The sequence below is a fragment of the Canis aureus genome, chromosome 31 (genome assembly GCF_053574225.1).
Source record: "Canis aureus isolate CA01 chromosome 31, VMU_Caureus_v.1.0, whole genome shotgun sequence".
Lineage (NCBI taxonomy): Eukaryota > Metazoa > Chordata > Mammalia > Carnivora > Canidae > Canis > Canis aureus.
In genome coordinates this window covers 29,303,661-29,324,094 of record NC_135641.1, presented here as the reverse complement: position 1 = coordinate 29,324,094, position 20,434 = coordinate 29,303,661, and the positions used below count along the sequence as shown (strand labels likewise).

The 20,434-nt window shown below is 40.0% G+C and overlaps 1 long non-coding RNA gene across 1 annotated transcript in view; it reads left to right on the top strand.

The window, feature by feature from the left end:
- The first annotated feature begins 10,707 nt into the window (after positions 1-10,707).
- The window catches only part of LOC144302235 (uncharacterized), a 29,244-nt gene continuing 19,517 nt past the window's right edge, over positions 10,708-20,434 (top strand). Inside the window, exon 1 of the long non-coding RNA XR_013369075.1 lies at positions 10,708-10,774. This is a non-coding gene — a long non-coding RNA (uncharacterized LOC144302235). The remainder of the gene's footprint in view (positions 10,775-20,434) is intronic.

The window sequence follows — 20,434 nt, the reverse complement described above, 5'->3', positions numbered from 1 at the left end:
TCAGTACTCCCTGCAAAACTTAGCATAATGATTTGCACACAGCAGGTGCTTGATAAATGTCCGATTATGCATTGAATCTGTAAACTAAAGCTATTTATCCTGCCCATGTCCATACTGCTCTCCAGACAGACTTGGGTAAAGATAACACCTGCTCGTCGAAGACATTTATTCACACGGCTGCTTTTATAATGTTACCCTTGAAAATACAGGGAGTTGGAGTTTGTTGTCATGTTTAGGACAATCTACAAAGACAGAATGAGAATGACAAGTAGCCTGCAGCCCAGGAAACATGAGGGGCCAGGGGTCACAAGGAAAATGATAAATATTGACTCAATAGACATTAAATTTGTCAGGGATCTCCAGAGAAACAGAACCAAAAGGATGTAGAGAGAGAGAGAGAAAGAGGAAGGAAGGGATTTATTACAAGGGTCTTACATGATTATGGAGGCTGAGAAGCCACTCGATCTGTCTGTATTCGGCAAGCTGGAGACCCAAGAATTGACCCAAGACAAGCTGATGTTTCCACTCAAGTCCAAAGGCAAGAAAGGATCAATGTCCCAGCTCAACAGTCAGGTGGCAGAAGTTTTCCTTTATCGATGGGAGGATAAGTCTTCTTAGTCCATGTAGGCCTTCAACTGATTCGTCGAGGCCCACCCACCCAAAGGAGGGCAACCGGCTTTACTCAGTCTACCACTTCAGATGTTAATCTCATCCAGAAAAACTCTCACTGACATCTCTAGAATGATGTTTGGCCAGATGTCTGGGCACCCTGTGGCTTAGTCAAGTCTTAAAATTAACCAATCACAGAGATGAAGGATTCCATTACTCTATTCACCCATCTTGTTTCATTGATAGTTCTTCAGCTTGACATGCTTATGTTTAACTTTTAACATAAGCTTTGCCCATTTATTTTCTCAGTTTACATAATATCTATTGCATATTATTGGTATAATATATAGTATATGCATAAACTTAATGTATAATTAATTAATAATATATATGTACCTCCTTCATACATATATACACACACATACATATATATAATCATTAGTTTCCTGAATATCTCCACATACACTGATTCTCACTCTCCAAAGAGAACCATTTTTTAATTTTCTAGATCTTTCTTTTATAAATGTCTCCATCTTTCTAAATCACAAGATTAGAGTGATATTTCTGTTTTAACATGTGTTGATTTCCTAGAAGATGACAATTTCATTCTTTATGTTCTCCTCTCTTTCTTTCGCGCGCTCTCTCTCTCTCTCTCTCTCCCTGTCTCCCATGATAAGGTTGGTTATAGGACCTGTCTTTTGGTTCAAACTATGTCTCAGTCTGTGTTTCCCAGAAAACAGTACCTAAGGTGAAGTTCACAGGCTAATATTTTATTGAAGATACAATCCCAAGATGCAAGAGAGAGGAGACAGGATCAAAAGCGAGGGCAGCAAACATAAGGGGTGCTGTGTGACGGAACACCTGCATCTCACAAAAAAAAAACACTAGCCAATGGTTTGGCTGTATACAAAGCCTCCGGAATGGGAGACTAGAGCCACTTAGTCTCACAGCTGTCTGTTCTAGAGGAGGAGGGGTAAAGAATTTGTTAGCTCCTTCACATCTGCTGTTTCTCATGAGTCATCAAAGCTTCTGCAGTGGGGCCTTCACTACCTCACACTGCCAGGTTGTGGTACCCAGACCGCCCGTGAGGGAAGTGATGGAGTGGCGCTGATGCCCAGCCCCCCTGCTCCCCCGGGGCAGGCTGAGATGAGGTGACAACCTGGTGGTCGTGGCCAGTACTGTCCACTGAGCAAACAGCCAAGGTATGGGGGTGAGAGGAGATGAGGAACAAACCTGGAGTCATATAAACTGGGTCGCACATAATCAAGATCCAGTGTTTTTATTTTTGAGACTAAATAACATTCACAGTGGAGTCCTGTATTATCCTAGATTACATTTTCTTGTAGAATTTAAATTTTCTCTTCTTTTGAGATTTACCTATTTCTATCTGCTTGTTTTTATTTACTTATTATAAACTTGTTCCCAAACTCTGACAGAATTGTAAATATCTCTTTAAGCATATCAGGTGTTCTATTTTCCCCTTAGATACATTATTTTGGAGCCTTTTGACCTCCTTCTCTAATCTCCAGCGTGCTGCTCTCTAGACCTGCTCAGATCTTGTATTCAGAGTGTCCTTTTGCCATCATTTTGAAATGGTCTTTTGATTCTCTTATACACGGGCTCCTGTTTCCTGAGTCCGGTGTCTTCCACTTTCATAGTTTATGTTCTAATTTTGTTGGAACAAATTATCCAGTAGCATTGTGAAAAAGGTAATATTTTTGAGGTCTTGCATGTCTGATGATAATGATGGGGTTCAGGGAAGGCCTCCCCAAAATGTGCCCCTTTGGCATATTATTTTGAATTAAGGTTACATAGGAAATAGCTGATATAAGAAGGACACTCTGATTGTCCTTTGTTTCCCTGAAAGTAAGAAATAAATTCCCCATGTGAACAGTACCCTCCCTGCACCTGGAGGGTAAAAGGTGTCCTCATCACCAGACGGAGGGACTGTAGGGCCAAGAAGGTGATAAAAACAAACCTTATTATTTTTTCATTCATTTGTTAACCCAAGCCCAAACTTCCTCATCTTGTCAATTCTTCAGAAATGTATTGTTTCTTTGTCTAAAGCATATTGAAGCTGACTGCTTTGGTCACTTCTTTGAGCCTTATATTTTCACGAGCTCTTGTATATACAAAATCAAATTGTGTTTTTTTTTTCTCTTATTGATCTGTCTTATGTCAATTTAATTATTAGAGCAGCCAAGGAACCTAGAAGGGAAGGAAGGAAGATTTTTGCTGCCCTACACTTTCTTCACAGAAACACAGATCTTTATTCTTCTCCCCACACTTGATGGGGGGTTTAGCTGTATATATACTACAGGTTTCCTGGGAATTTTGAAGGCACTGCTCCATTTTGTTTTCTCCCCAATTGTTGTTGAGATAATTCCTGCCATTTGATCCCTGATACTTTGATGAGATCCTCCCTCAAACAGATATTCATTGTGTTGGGAACCCATCAGGTCCCTTTAGTCTGAACACTTGTATCCTTCCCTTCTGGGACATTTCATTGTGTTGTCTCTTTATTTTCCTCCTCTCTGGTATATGTTCTGTTTTCCTGAAACTTCTATCTTTTGGACAATGGTACCACTGATCTGATTTTCTACATTCCTGATCTTTTCTCTCCCCTTTCCCTATGTCTTTCTTTTTGTTTTTCTCTCTGACAGACTTCGACTTCATCTTTCACTTCTCTACTAAATCTTTTATTTCTGCTATCAATTTTTAATTTTTAAAAGCCCTTTTTGATGGAACTTTTACACTCTGTATACTCTTTCTTTTAAAGTTCCCTTTTCTTTTTCTGGATGCAATCTCTCCTCTATCTCTTGCTTCGCCTTTCAACCTCCAAATATTTTAGTCATTAAAAACATGTAACCATTTGTTTAAATGTTTTTGTCTATTTGATTTGTCTAAATTTTTCAACTATTTAAAACAGGACCCCGTCCCTCATAGTTCTTCTCTTCTCTAGCCACCTTCTCACCTTCTGTGGTCTTATTTACACCACAGCTTTAAATACCAATTACATGCTGGGGGCTCCACCCTTTCATGATATGCTATATAAGACAGCCCTCCTTGCCCATCGCTCTCTGTCTCACCACTCTCTACTACTTTCCCTTTCTGTATTTTCAGGTGAAAAATTTATATGTAGACACACATGTGCACACAGGTTTATATTAATTTTAACTCCTCAGGAGAAACAGACATCTACATGATGTTGTAGACAGTGAGGTGAAGGAATCGGGTCTCTATCAGGAGTTCAATCAGCTTGATTCTAAACAGACTTCATGGGATTGGACAAAGAGTGACATACTCTGAATGATTCTTTTGGAGATGTTTAAGAGCATAGTGTCTGCTATTCTAAGCAATTTATTTCTGGAATTTCTATTGAATTTGTTTATATTTGTACTATTTATTGCAAGACAGCTGCAATTCAAAACAAAGGGTTATCTGTGTAGTAGATATTTAAGTACTTGGTATCTTGTCGATTTTATCTGCTTGCTTGCATTTTTATTTTTTATTTATTTATTTTTAGCAAGCACGGATTTCTCTGACTGATTGAGCTAAATAGAAATGACCCCAAAACAAAAATAAAGTTTATTGGGTTGGGATTTTGACTTCTCTAATTTTAGGAGTATGCTGATCACCCAGAAAACGTCTTTAAATGGATTTTAAGAATGGTATAAGAATCATTTTGAATCTTAGAGATTGTTTTAAAGTCCTGAAAAAATTAAACAAACAGGTAATGATATTTAAAACACAAGGCTATGTCAGAGTTCAAAGAAGATGCTGTCATTTGGAAAATATGCAGGTGGCATAGACAAAATATGTCACATTTTTGGCCAGCCAGCATCTTAACACCTCCCAGTCCAAGGCTGGGGGAATTTCTTAATGAATTTTGAAGGAAAGCAGAGCCAGCCTTCCACTATATAAGCCAGTAAGACCATACAGTAATTTTCCCAGGCTCATTTGCAGCTAGACTATGAACGTGTAATGTGAGCTGGCCAATCATTCCACCCACATGGGAATTCAAATCAACAGGCAGTGATGCAAAGAGGAAGGCCTGGAGAGGAACCATGTCACAGGCACCAGTGGCAGGCCGGCCAGAGGCTGCATCCAGCATTCAGTGACCATAGTGAAGATGAGTTCTAGTGTCATGTGCTGCCATCATGGCAGGAGATCTTTACCAGACTACTTCTTCCTTTTGTTCTGGTCTGCTTCTCCAGCCTTCCTGTTAACTCCCCCCATTTTTCTTCTTTTGTGAATTATTTTTCTGCTGAAATCAGACTTCAGTTAACACTGAAAACACTGACTAACACCAAACACACTCTTAACAACAACCCTTTTGACCACCAATAAATTACTATTAGGGAAGACTGGTGTTTATCAAAGAGAAAGGCAGTGAGCTATATTAGAAAATGGGCTTAGGGGGCATTGGACATATCAGCCGATGGTGCCCTTTCCTGTACCCTTCAATATAAAACTCTCCAAATGATGATGCTGTCCAAATTCCCTTTGTCTTAGAATATATTACAGCCCCCTTTTAGCAGGGATAGTTAGAAGTGCCTTAGCATTTTTGCAATCCTGGAGTTTGCTGGACATTCATGAAGCGATGTATCTTTGGCCCCAGTGTAAGGAAAGCAGGCAGATTCATATAAATTTTTTCTGGATGTGCTGCCAAACACCCATAGAAGGACACACAAATTAAGATGAGACCCCCAAAGATAGCCATCTTCAAACTGGCCATCCAGTACAGTTGCATCTGCAGACTTGCTTTTTCTGTTTTGTCTTGTGCCCTCAGGAGATGTAGAATGTTGTGGTGGGGGGGAGTGGAATGGGTTGGAAAGGAATATAAATGATGTTTCAATCTGGACAACAGCTTATGTAAATCTTTGTGAAATATCTCTCCTAGAGCTCTGCTTGAGACATTGAACCGCCTACTCCCAGGATACTCAATGAGCACTATGAGGTCAATAAAATTTCCTAAGCTTATATAAGCTAGCGATATACTGATGCCCAGGGAGTTGTCAGCTTCTTAGTGAAGGTCCTTAGAGCTCAGAATAGAAGGAGAAGAGCTTAGCAATTGTTGCCAATGGTGTTAAAACCCAGTAGAGCAATATATAAACATAAAATACTTGGCAAAGTCCACTATATATGGTTGACATAACTGAAAAAGACTTGGAGCAAAATTATTAAATGTAGTTCACCATAATCAACTTACTATCCAACCACCAGGCATAGGAACATTCAGCATAATGGCCAGGGTAATGGGGCTTTGGAGCCCAGCTTCTGGCTCAATCCTGGCTTATCTCCTACTCACCGTCTGACCTTGAATAAGTCACTGAATCTCTCTGCACCACTATTTCCTCACTTACAAAAATGTCCTTAAAAATAACCAGTTCGTGGTATTTTGAAAATTAATAAAAAATACTTATAAGTCACTATATACATACATGACATAGAGTAAGTATACACTGAGTTATAGCAATCACTGTTATGATGGATAGGCTCAAGCCCAGGCCCTGTCTGTTCCACAGCACCTTCTACTGGGCCGGTCTCTGGCTGGCTGTCTTCATGAATCAGCTGCAAGGCTAGGTTATTCCCTTTGTTTCGTGCCCTGGCAGTGACTTCCCTTTACTATTTGGCTCTGTCCTCTGCCACTGGTACACGTTTTCCCTTCATTCTTAAACATGCCCCATCGTCATGGCCAGTTCCCATCCCTATGTCAACTAGAATTTAAGTGTGGTGATATTCTGCAGCATTGGAAACAACAAATTAATGTGTGTCATCCCTGTCATTCTGCTTCAGTGGCACCCCTTGACCTGTTTAGTTTCTTACAAATGTCACCCAGCCTATCACAGCAAAGCCATAGAACCAGTCCAGCTAGAAGGGTTTCAGGTACTTCTCCACCAGCATGGGCAGACTATAAATTTCCCTTTTTGCTTCTGGTCTGTGAAATCAACAACTAACACTGGCATCATAAAACTTCTAGTTTCCAAGGTACACTGCAAATATCAACTGTTATGCAGATTGGCATCTTGTTTATTCTCAGCGCTTTTGTTTTGATGTCACCTTCATCGAACCCCAAACTTGGCATCTTTAGCTCATTTGGATTTGTTCTCTCTAAAGTTTGGTTCTCAGACTTCTCAGGTTGGCCCCATCTTGGCTCACTTGCTTGGCCTCAGGCATTTCTATTAGGGGAAAAAATAATAATAAAATAAAATAAAAATAAATGAAATAAGTGAAATTCCTTGTGCTATCTTCACAGAAAACATAATCTCTGTCCTAAGTCACTCCCAAGGTGTGCATGTGGAAGTAAAGAACATCGTTCTCAAATCAGCTTATCTGGGTTCAAATCCTGATTTTTACACTTTTTTAGCTATGTGACCTTGGCCAAGTGGTTTAACCCAGTTGAATCTCCATATTTCCTCAGAAAATTGGTGTTGATGTGGCTAAAACTATCATATGAGGATCAAATGAAACAAATAAATGAAAAAAATAGAGTACTTTATAAACTATAGGAGTATTGTTAGCCATTCAAAACTGGAAAGATGGCTAATAAAGTGAGCAAGTACTAAGAGGAGTTATCATCTCTCTTGTCCAAAACTAAGATCCAGTAAGATATATTTCTTGAATTGGGCCCCAGTGCCAGACCTTTAAAGCAAATGGAAGCAACAGTCTTTAGGCTCAGAAAAATTAGAATTTGTGCCACTTTTGTTCTTGGCATTACAAACTTTCTTGCTTCTAGGACTTAAGGAAATATTTGTTAACATGGAAATTGTCAATTGCCTTTTTGTCCTTTTTTTCTTGTTTTAAGAATCAGCACTATATTGAAACCACCTTTTTTTTTTTTGCATCTTAAATATTTTTTATCTAAATTCAATTAGCCAATATAAAGTACATACTTAGTCAATTGCCTTTTTGAAAGTTAGGTTGCTGAAGATGTAAGATGGGTTATATTTCTGCATACAAAACTCATTTTCTTATCTTAATAAGAAAACATGTTTATGTGGAGTCTTTCTCTGGTCATACCCCTAATGACACAAAGCAGAGAGCTTTGGTAATGGGTAAATGCTGCTTCCCATGAAACATGAGACTGGTTGACCTTGGTAAAATAATAGAGCAGGTCACTTCACACCCCACAAACTCACACCCAGATAGAATAGAAGAAATAGCTTTCTGTTTGCAAGTGGGGAACTTGAGATGTTGGAGTCAACTTCTGTTGACTTAGGACTGCCATCGGACATCTGGATTGCCAAGGACAGACCTGTGAGGACATCTACAAAATGAAACTACACCCTTCCTTCAGGGTCTAAGAAGGAAGAGGTGCTAATAATAACATCTAAAGTTTTCTGTGAGACACACTTCTCCTCAAAGCCTAAGGAAAGAATTGATTCAACTGAGAATCAAATGTCTTCTAATTATCCTATTTGATAGAAAAACATAGAACAATTAAGGGATTGATCCAGTTACACCGTGTACACACTTGCACCAGTTACGTAGCTAACTTGACATTTGCTGCTCAGTCCCAGAGCCTTTGTTCTCTCCAAAACCCTTTTACTCATCTCTTCAGGCAATTTGATTTATCATAAATTGTACTGTTGCCAACATTTCCCCGAACATTTGCTTTTCTTTTCCACTATGAAATTAACTCAGACATAATGAATGAATGTTTGAGCCTGTGCTGCTCTGTGTATGTGTGCTAAGAGCGGGGGTCTGTCACTGCAGAATGTCATCTCTATGCACTTGTGCTGCATTCTTGTGTTCTCAATCTGGACGACAGAGAAGAATGTGGGTCACTTTGGCCAGAGGCCTTAGGGGCTTCAGAGGGATGTCCAATCAGCTCTATCTCCCATGCCCACCCCAACAGTTGATGGTAACTATTGGAAGGTCATGGTGGGGATTTTGAGGTTGGCCAGACTCAGTAGGAAAAAAGTGTTGTGGTTCATTAGCAATGCCAGCTGCAGGTACAGGAAAGAGAAAAGCTGCACTTGTGACATTTGTATACTTTTCTGGTGACCATTCAGGCCCTTTGAGTGTTTCAACCCTATCAACCAAGAGAGGCAACATAATAACTCCTCATGACAGAAGGTTCAGGGATGAAGAAGGACAGGTTTTAAAATGTGGGACATTTATGTAACACTTTGCCTTTTACAAAGGGTTTGCTCCACATAGGATCTTATTTAATCCCTCCAACAACTCTGTGAGGTAGATGTTAATTTTATCTCCCTTTCACAGCAGAAGGTTTAAAGGCTAAGAGAATGTACAATGATTAGCCCAAGATCCCATATAGATCATAAATGGCAGACTCACTACCCAAGCCCAGAAGCTTGGATTCCAAGACCTGCATCAGATGGTTATAAATCAAGCCCTCAATTTACCCCAGAGTCAAAGAGTGGACCTGAAGGTTTGAGTTGGGCTTGCTATATCTAAGGAGGCTTCAGACCTCAGCAGAGAAGTGCAGTGTGCATACTCAGACCCAGTATGGGCACACTCATTCTATCTTTCCTTCTTTTCAGACAGTCTTCTTTGTGAAAGCATTAGAACAGCCATTACACAGAGCTTGGAGAGGCAAGGAATTGTTGCTAAATAAAATATAATGTGCTTTGTTTGAAGGGGCTTATCCTGCTTCATTTGTAAATTGATGTTAATCCGACTGCTCAGTCTAATTTCTGTGAGCAACATTGATGCCTTTGCCACCTATCTTCTGCAGCAGAAAAATGCGGTGGCTGTTTTGGAAAGAATTATTTTCTTCCTTGAGGGCAAAAGCCTAAATTCCTTTTCTCGGATTTTTGCCAAAGGTTCTAATTAGGACATGCAAATATACTTATGCAAATGAAGCCACGGATCCCAGATTTTTGATGCTTTGGGGAAGAGTTTGGGTAAAATAAACTCCCTCCTCAATTTCTCACCAATGCCTCCCAAATATCTCGCTTTTTTGAAATAAAAATGAAGAAAGAAAGAAAGAAAGAAAGAAAGAAAGAAAGAAAGAAAGAAAGAAAGAAAGGTAAGAACTCATTTTCCTAGTTTAGGATCCCACATTGGAGCATGATAGAAACATACATGAAAAATTTCAGTGTGCACAGTGCTTTTTGTCAACATTAGATCTGGGTCTCAGAACAAACTAGGAAGTTAAATGCCACTTTCCTCCTTCTACAGTTGAGGAAACCAATGGACAGAAGGGCAGAACAGTGTTTGGTCCTACCCAAGACAACTGAAAAGCAGTAAAGGCTAAATGAATATCTACTATTCTTTGACTCCTTACCTCATTCCACTTTAGTACCCTCTCAATAGAAGTAAATACCCCTTATATGTGCACAGCACTTCATGGTTTATAAATTCCTTTCATTAAAATATTTGAACTCAAACATTTATTGAGTTCACTACTTCAATTCAAATATTTATTGCCATCTACTATGTGCTTGCCATATATTATTCTCAGTGCAAGTGATACAAGGGCTCTGCTCTGTTAGTGTTGATATTATTGGTTGGAGGGAGACAACTAATGAATAAGTAAGCAAGCAAATCAATAAAATAAATTCAAATAATGATTATTACCCATCAAGAAAATTAAATAGAATAACATGATAGGCCGTGACAAACTGGTGGTAGGAATAGAGTATATAGGTGTGAAGTATTTGATAAGGTGGATTGAGAGATTTTTGTTTTTGTGGGATTCTTTTTAAGCATGTCATAAGAGCTGAAACATGGATAGTAAGAAACAAGCAAGGAATGTCAAGATTATTCCAGCCCTGATATAGAAGAGTTCCTGATTGATATTTGAGCAGTAGATAGAAAGTCCTTTGAACAAGAACTGAATGAGTGAGGGGAGAGATATAGATGATATTAAAGAGATAGGCAGGGGCTAGATCAAAAGGAGTCTTTTACGCTACTGTGTTAGGATTATATTCTAATTGCTATGGGATGACTTTGAAGGATTTTAAGAAATTTTATTTCTCACAGTAACCTGTGAGGTGGATGTTATCTTTGTTTTATAAATCGGCAAACTTGGAGATATTTGGAGATTTACCTAAGGATACACAGCGGATGAGCAGCAAGATTCCAGTCTTCAGCGTCCTAATCTAGATTTATTTCTCTATCTACTATAGATGGAGCTGGAAATAAACACACAAAGGAGGAAAACAGTACAGCAGTAGGTGACTATTATATGTGCGTAAGTATAATAGATGAGTTTCCTGGGGCACACCCAGAAGGTCCCTTCATTAGGGGAAGTCCTACAACTATTTGGGTCCACTGGAATGAGATTCCAAATCAGTCAGGGCCTTTAGCTTAGATTTAAGACAAATATTCTATTGAAGTTACTATTGAATATTTAGCATTGATGGATTTCTCCTGACAGATTGCTTTGGGAAAGTAATCAGGTGAACACCAAAGACTAGGGGATGAGGAAGTGTCACAATCATCAAGCCATGAACTGTGCTCCACTTAGTCTTTCCACCATAGCCTCCCACCTCACACAGATCTATGGATGGTAACCCACCATTGTCACTAAGAAGGAAAAAGTGCCTCCAACATACTCTAAAATCTAAATTATTCATAATATAATTACAGTCAAACTTTCCCTTTTCCTCACCCTCCCTAAGGCAAATTTCATGGGACTCATTTTCCATTCATTGATTCATGGAGCATTTTACTGTGCTATATGCGCTGGGCCCTGAATGAGGTGTGGGCATGACAGTATCACATAGCCGGGGATTTTCAGGCTCTCGCAGACCAGAGGTCACAGATCTCTTAGATCTGCCACCCCGTGCCTCCTTTTGTCTCTATTGCTCCCTTTCACTTGGTTCCAACTGTACAAAAGTTTTGCAGGTGGGGCACCTGAGTGGCTCAGTCGGTTAAGGGTCTGACTCCTGATTTCAGCTCAGGTCATGGTCTCAGGGTTGTAAGAATCAAGCCCTGCATCAGGCTCTGTGTTGGATGTGGAGCCTGCTTCAGAGTCTCTCTTCCTTTGTCCATCCCCCCTTCCTCGGCCCCTGCTGGCATTTGCATGTGCACGCATTCTCTCCCACTAAAAAAAAAAAAAAAAAGTGTTGCAGAAAAACAGAATAGTATCATTTGTGTCTTTGCCTCATCCCCTTAAGAATATCATTCATTGCCATTCAGACTTGATGATCCTCAGGGGCATCAGGAAGAGAATATAGATATGGTTCCCTAATTGTCCCTTAATTTGTGTATGTTAGAGAATGGCCTGTCCTTATTATCTTCTACTATTTTCAGCTAACTACTATCACACCTTCACTTTCAAAAATATTTCCTCTTAAATTGTTTTCCCTTCTCTTTCTTGCCTACCCTGCTTCCCAGCACTCCCGTGGCTCTTGTCCAGATGAGGTCGAGCTCACCTTTCCGACTTAGAATTTCTCTCTTTTTTTGCAATCAATTATGATTCATTGGTCTTTTGATCACGTAGCTTTCTCTCATGAATTAGAAATCCAAAGTGCTTGATACCGCTCCAACAAAATTTATATATACTATGGGTATTTTTATTGCGTTATGTGGTTTAAAAAGGGACTGGCAAGAAGCTGTAAGAATGGTTATTAAGGAATTACAGCTGAATGGGAGACACCTGTGAACAGCCAGGACCCATCATGATTGCAACCTTTTCCATACATTTGCCATTAGGTTATGCTAATACTCAGACTCAAAGACTGCTATATTTGAAAGAGCCTTAGAGATTATCTAAACGTGTCATCATTTTATGCTGAAGGAAACTGAGACATGGTGTAGAAATAACCACTAGAACTACTATAACTTTAAACTGTGGAGAAAATTAAAAAAAAAAAAAAACTGTGGAGAAAATCATTCCATATATATGGAAAATTTAAAATAAGAGGTACTTATAAGAGGATTACTCTCATCTGTCTTGCCATCCTAAATCCTACTTATTCATCTTCCCCAAACCATCCTATACCCAGAGTGATAACTCTTTCTTCCTCTTGCTACGTTTGCCCCATCAATATGACAGTGGGATGCTCTCCCCAATGCACTCCACTTCAATGCTGGAAATGACACCATCCCTCAACCCCAGCCCACTTGCTGGAGCCCTGATCAGAATCTATAATCAATGTCAGGATCCTGCTTCAAAAATGTCCTATTGCTTAGAATCATAAATCAACACCCTCCTCCCTTATTTGATGAGCACAGTTTATCACCTACAGATTGGTTAACAAAGCAAGTCCACATTGTACACAAATTGTCACACTCTAGAGATTATATTTAAACTCCTGGCCAGGCCATCTCCTCCCCAAGGACAGCCTTAAGGCTATGTTTATACTTCACTCAGTTCCAACTCCTTCTCCTCTCCCTTGGCCTCATAACTGAAGACCTCCCAAGCTAGCAGGCAGAGGCCATATAAGTTACAGTGGTTAAGAAAATATGTGCAAGTTCTAGGTGGAGACTCGTACTTAGCCTTTGCCAAGTTTATTCTTTGTGATATTTCCCATTGTTTTCCTTCGCCCACTTCATAGCCTTCAATCAGAAGGCACCTCAGTTCCTTGTACTTTAGCATCACTGGCAGGGTGTGTTTTCTTCAAGAGAGATTGACACTGTAAGCCGTATCCTTTAGTTAGGTGGTTCACAGGCCTCAATGTGGATTAGGATCACCTGGACATCTTTCTACTGATGCACAGGCCCCATCGTGCTTCATTAAATCTAAATCTCAGGGTATGGAGTCAGGTACTAGCATCGCTTAAAACCTCTTGAGGAGATTCAGAATTTCAGCCAACGCTAAGAAACACTGTCTGGTTACAAGCTGTTTGGGGTTTGAAGCACTGTGAATATTGAGTGAGTAACATTTCTTTGGGCAGGATCTTCTGGAACCCCCAAAACTATACTACACAAACCAGTACTACATACTGGTATATTCTAAATGAATTTTGCTGAAGGACTATGAGATTTAACATGAAAGGCTTCCAATTTCTTCTTTAGGAGTTTCTGAAAGAAGAATTAAATTCACAGTTGATTTTTAAGAGGGAGCTTAAAGTATTCCACCGGTTGGCCCCAGCCAAAGGCAAGGAAGAATTGGCAGGTGTTTGGAACAAACAGAACCAGCAAAAGAAATCTCAAAGGAGGGGCCAGGCATCACCTCCAAGAGAATTGGTTCATGAATCCTATTTGGTTCAAAGGCATAAGGCAAGAACTAAGAGGAGTTTAGCCTATGGGAAGAGGTTGGGTATAAGATAGACATTTGGGAATATGGGGTAAAATCAGTTCACTCAAAGACTCTCTGAGGATGACAGGGGATGATGGGAGTTGGGGTTCAGGAGCAAGGTGACAGTGGAGGTGCACAGTGACTGGTCTGGGTAGAAGATAGACCTTCATTTCAGGCCCCAGTGCTTTGGAGGGAGTGGGGGGAAAAAAAAAACAAATTCCCGAGAGATTAGAATAGAAGGAGGCAGAGACATTTTTCAGCAGTGGGGAGATTTCAGCTTTGGAGAACTACTGAACTTAACATGCTGAGACTAATGCCAACTCCACCAATCCACAAGTGAAGGTTATTAGCACACTGATCTGCGACCCCTAGTTAGCTCCAGGAGAGGAGTGAGAATAGCCAGCAGAGAATCTGAGGTTCATTATCCAGAGCTGAGACATTGTTGAGCGGAGGCAGAGCATAACTTCAAAGATACCAGTGGCCAAGGACCATGTCGAGCTTGCCACAGTGGGCCAGATGGGAACGACAGCCTTTTTATTTGGATATTATGTGAGGAGCTGACAATGAAGGCTAGAAAACTTGAGGGCACATGGGGAAATAGATATTTAAAATGCTTTGGTATCATGAATGAATGAAAAACATTTTAGTGTTTAGATGGAATAACCAGAAAGTCTCTGTGACAGAGTGAATTAGTTCCCTGTCACTGGAGATGTTTGTCTTCAATCTGAATGTGTAACTACATGCTCTCCTTTCAAGATACCATTCAGCAACTGCAGGATATCCTACCACCAAACAAGGTTGAGCACTAAGAACGAAGGAAAAGAAAGAATTGGGAGATGAACAGAAGAAAATCCCAGGATGACAGCTGTGTAGCAGGCCTAGTGCACCAGTAGTCCATGCTGAGGAAGGATGAAGAGCTCAGAAAGGTGGTCTACAGGAAAAAAAGAAGTGGGGTAAAGGGCTCAGTAGAATGCAATACCCTCAGATTGGGTGTCAATGTTTGCAAAGTTTTTTTGATGTATGGAGTCAAAATTTAAGTAGTCATAATGGTCATTTTTTAACCATAATCTATGATAGAACTACATTACAAAGATGGGGTTGAGAGGAGGTAGAGGGTGTATAAGGACACTAAACTCATCTAAAATAACAGAAACTCAGGAGTTATCGTTTAAGACGGAGAAATTAAATACACAATATCAGCATATTTACAAAAATAAAGGTCACTACCAGAAAAAAAAAAAAAAACACTAAAAAGAATAAAATTGTTCCTTTTGGGAGCATGCAGCTGTGGGGTAGAGGACAGCTATTCTTTATCAAGACTATGTCAGTATTATTTCATTTTTGTTTTAACTGGATGCATGGATTTCTTTGGTTAAAAACAAAACTTAATAATAGTAATTTAAAGATACAAGAAACAGAAGAAATGAGTCTTGCAGAGGAAATTCTGACAGACAGCTACATCAAATGAATTTGTCCCCAAATGCCCATGCTTCTAGGTCCTCTCTCCTTTTTCTTAAGCATGTGAGCTAGAGAGGTTGAGGGGGAGAGGAGGTAACACAAATTGTGTGGGGGAGCACAGAAATCAGGAGTAGGACATAATCTCGCTCTAGTTCACCTCAGTGCTCATGCTGAAATCCAAGTCTGGCTGCCCAGGGAGTGCAGAAGGCCGACCCGACCCTAACACCCTGCGTGTGGCTGGGAAGAGTTACAAAGAAATGCCCCATGGGTGTTCGGGGCATTTGGCCATAGACCAGCTCTAGCATCATGAGGTTGATTTTAATGTCCTATTGATAATGTAAGAGAGCAGCCTTTGTTCTCAAAGTGGTGCCTTTGTGGATTTAGTATCTCTCTCTGCTTCCACAGAGACTTGAATCTAATAACCTTAGCCGCATAGAGGCCAGTGGTCACCCCATGGCAATTATTAGGGACTTAAGTACTTGGGCTTTGGATCAGACATGCCTACATTCAAGTCCTGGCTCCGTCACTAACTAGCTGTGTGGTCTTTGGCATTTTGCCTAATCTCTAGTTTCCTCAACCATCAAATGATGATGGCAACCATATCTATCTCACTGAGATTTGGGGGGAGAAAAAATAAGATAATTCATGTCAAGTGCTCAGTGCAGTGCTTCATAAATCTTAGCAATAAGTACTAGCTTTCCTGTGATTCCAATCCCTTGTTCTTCTGTTGCCTGTCCAGTTAAATGCCCTGACCAGGCAGGGCACTCTTCCAGCCTCCTAGAATGGTACAGAGCACACTGCCTCTATTCAGTACATGCTAATTATGTGATGACCAGCAAGATGATGTGGCCAATAGTCTCTTCTCTGGCACTGAGGCACTCTCATGGAAAAATCTACCTCCCTCTGCATAAATGTGGTGCTGAGCAACATAGCATTCCCAGAAACCATCCTGACCCCTGACACTTGCATGGGAAACAGAAATGCTGGTTTCTCTGCATTTGTTAATCATGAAAATACTCCGGCTTGACGAGGCTGAAATGCATGCCACATGAGAAAGAGAAACCTGTGTTGTCTTTGGGAGTGCCAACGATGTTATGCCCCATGTTCTGCACAAAAGGAAAGAGAACAAAAAAAGAGGAACCAGCTGCCTTCTGAGTTGCAGAATACCTGAAACATCCGCCAAGGAAAGGGAAAGGAAATCTCTGTATTATAGTCATGCAGTGCACAACCTCACCTTTCCAGAACGTCACAAATACATATACTAACTCCGCATGCATACCTCTCAGTCAAAAAGACAGAGATTAGCCTTGAAATCCTGGAGATCCTGACTTTTCCTCTGTTTCTGTAATTCCTCCTCATTGCTCCCACCCAGGTTCTTCAAGCTTCCCCTCGATCACTATAGGTTTTCCCCAACTGTTCTGAGCATCTGTGGACATGCCTTTCTGGAATAGCAGCCTTCTTAGTCACAGTGGGGCAAGTTGTCCCATTTCTCCCTCTCCTCCCTACTCAGGCAGCCATCTTTGGAGCAGGAGTGTCACCAAAGTTCCTCCCACCTACCAGCCCCTCTCAGAAGCATACCTTATGTCCTTTTTTTTCCTAGTCTCCCACAGCCTCGGAACATTCCAGCAGAGATTTTTTTGTATGTGTAAGACATTACTCTTTGAGAGATTTTATATCATCTTATCCCTTTTGTAAATTAAGTGTCTGCTGCTGGATATCTACAAGTTCTCCAGCTTTCTGGTGTCACTCTTTCTTTTTATATTAAACTAGAAATGCCCCAAACCCCATTCCATTAACTCTGAAAGCCCAGGACATCACACCAATATCCTTCTCGTCAGAAGGGGTTTATGCTTCTCTCAGTATTCTTGGGAGGCTTTCTCTTCTTTGTGTCTTTGGATTTCTTCTGCTGAATTCTTGATTCTTAATCTGATGTCACTCCTGCAAATGCTGTCCCCTTTTTATACCACTTTGTCCCATGAAAGCAACACCTTTCTTCCTTCATCCTCTAAAATCATCACGGATTCTATGTGTACATCAAATTCTACCAAAAGTTGGAAGCAACCTAAGATCTTTATGACAAACACTTAGGAAAGGCTTGGCTGTACTAAAATTATTTTTACTCTTTTATTGGGACCCTTTCTAGGCAAGATATTCTAAAATGGCAGTTTGTGGCCCAAATACAGTCCATGGACATATTTTGTTTGGATAGCACAGAAATAACATTAAGTTTTAATTAGTTTCCAACATTTTAAAAGGAGGAGCTTTTTCAGATTTTTGCCTTTCCTTGGAAGACTGGGAGATGAGAGGGTACTGGAGCCCCCACCTCAGCATGATGATAACTGGCTGGAGCTGAGTGCCAGGCCCAGGACTTGCCCCCAGCAGAACCATCACCCCTAATCTATCATCTTACCTAGCTCTGTACCAGCATGGGCCCTGGTGGGGAACAGTTTCTAAATTTCTCTTTCCACTTTCCTTCTCTCTTTTTCCAAGGTCCAATTTTTTTTTTTCCTCTGGCAAACAACTCTAGCATTCTTGTCTTCGGTCTTGCAGAGCATTTAATTCTCTTTGAGGCCACCCTGATCACCTAAACTGGCACCAGTCACCCCATCCTTTCACAACCAAAAAGGCCTAGTGAGATCTTCAAGATGTTTTCCTCAATACAATTTATCCACCTTGATATAAATTGTGTCATTCCTGTACAGGGCAGAAGTATCTGTGGTCATTTGGTTTAGAAATTCCTCCTAAATCATATGGCTAATTAGTGGCAAAGCCAAGGCTCAAATTCAGTCCTCCTGATTCCCAGCCCAATACCCCCTTATGTACCCATTAATGAACCTTGATGCAGTCCATAACCTGGGAGAGCTTTATTTTGGGAGGCAGATTTAGAGAGGAGTAGAGAAGGAAGCATCTCTGCCAGCTGGTGATCATGGACATTTATCAGCCTGTGAATCTTCTCCTTTCAGTAAGGAAGTAGGCAGGCTGCCACTCTTCCTTTTTACACAGTTTTGGCTTTCTCTGGTACTTTTTAAATCAGAACATTCAGGCTGCCAAAGAACCCTGGAGACCACCTAGCCCAACAGTCCAATTTTATAAATGAGGAAATTGAGGTCACTTGCCCTTTTGAGCTTAAAATGTCCTTTTTAAGCAGAGCATGCTCATTTTACCTGTACACAAATTGCTGGACAAGGTACAGTGAGTATTTTGTCATAAATCTTTAAGTAGAGAATTTCCAAGATGGATTTGAATAATGATAGAAAATACAGCAAAACAGCTTAGGTGACAATAACAATAAGGTACACTAGAAACAATTTTATTGTTTAGTGAACTGTGGAGAAAGCACTTTTGCATCTCTTAAAAGTGCTGTCAGGCATTAACTTATTAATCCTCAAAGTAGCACAAAAATCTTATTCAGAAACACCTACTTTCCTAAAGCCACTGAATGCCAAGAAAAAGAAATAGTATCACTGTGAATATCTAGATTTGAAAAATAGCTAAAGAGGTTTGCAAAAGACATCATAGGTGGGGTTTAACCCATATGGTGTTAGAACAAATGAGTGAAGCAGAGAAAGACATTAAGGATCTAGTCTCAGCCCACACTCACCACGAGGGGAAGTCATTCTGGGCCCAGAACTCCTGAGGATACCAGAGCAGAGCTTCTCACATTAGCTGTGATGGAGGACAGTTGTCAAGCACCTCCAAATAAGGTTTTCAGATTTAGCAAATAAAAATACAGGACACCTGGGTCATCTGGTTGGCTTAGTCAATTAAGCATTGGACTCTTGATTTTGACTCAGGTCATGATCTCAGGGAGCCCCACACCAGCTCCACACTGAGCATGGAGTACACTTGAGATTCTCTCTCTCTGCCCCTCTCCCCGCTCATGCTCTCTCACTCTCAAATAAATAAGTCTTTAAACACAAGACACTCAATTAAACTTGCACTTTAGATACAGAAACCTGAGACAATTTTTAGTAGAAATATGTCTCTAAAGATTCTTGGGACATAGTTCTGTTAAAATACTATTCATTATAATCTGCAATGCAAATTTAACTGGGCATCCTGAATTTTATGTGATAACCCCATTTCCGCCTCTAGTCCATCATGGAACAATACCCAAAGAAATGAAATGACTATACATGGACAGAAATAGCTTGCACCTGTGTGACTCTCCACTGAGTAGAACAACTGATCTATTTCCTCTTTATTGAGATGCATCCACTGGTCATATGCTTAGGTGTCAGAGCAAAGTCAAATTGCTATAAACATGTCTAAGCATTTACTCTCAATTTCTATACTTATATACCCTGGACCAAGAACAAATACTTTGCCTACTGTCATTTGTGGAGCAAAGTGGAAGATTCACCTGTTTCCAGCTCTACCTCTTCCCAGGTGAACAAATCCACTTAGGCATGAGTATTTCACAGTCTCTGATGATCTATAAAATGACAATTACTGTAATTGTGCCTAATGTTGGCTTTGTGCCTCATACAGACTCAAGTACCCTATGTACTTGAGATAATAGCAATGGAAAAATGCTTCCACATCTAACAAAAAACACCAAAGAGAAAGAGATGAAAATCTAAATATTTGATTATATTAAGAAACATCAAAGTTGTAATTTCAAGAGGATTCAGAACTTGTTAGACTCTCTTATACCTATTATGTTGTTTAGAAATGCTTTCACACACACAAAAAAAAATGCTTTCACATTGAAGGCTACATGAAGGTAGGGCCTGGATGAGTACCTTAAATCTTTGAGAGAGTAGTGATTATAAAGATATTAAACTAGCCCTGATTATACTTTTTTTGTTTGTTTACTGTATGTGATTGCTGTAAGATTCAAAAAAATTATGTGAAATGCTAAATGACTCATCAGTGTCTATTTTCTGTAAGAAAATGTTAGTGTACTTAAAATTTGTCTTTTAAAGGAAAAGGTAAAGGTCAATTTTTGCCATTTGACCTGGCAAATTTTGTATGTGTATATATGTGTACATATAAACATATACATACACATATTAAATTTCCAGAGCTGGAGAGACTGTGGACACATGTACACTTACACAACTTTCTTAATCCTAGATCTCACTTCCACTGCCCTTCTGTCTGCCAATCAAAATCTGTTTCCTGGAAAGGAACTATTAATTTTTTTTTTTTTTTGGTTCAGGTGTCCAGATTTTAATAGGTGAATTGGTGGGAATATTTGATTAT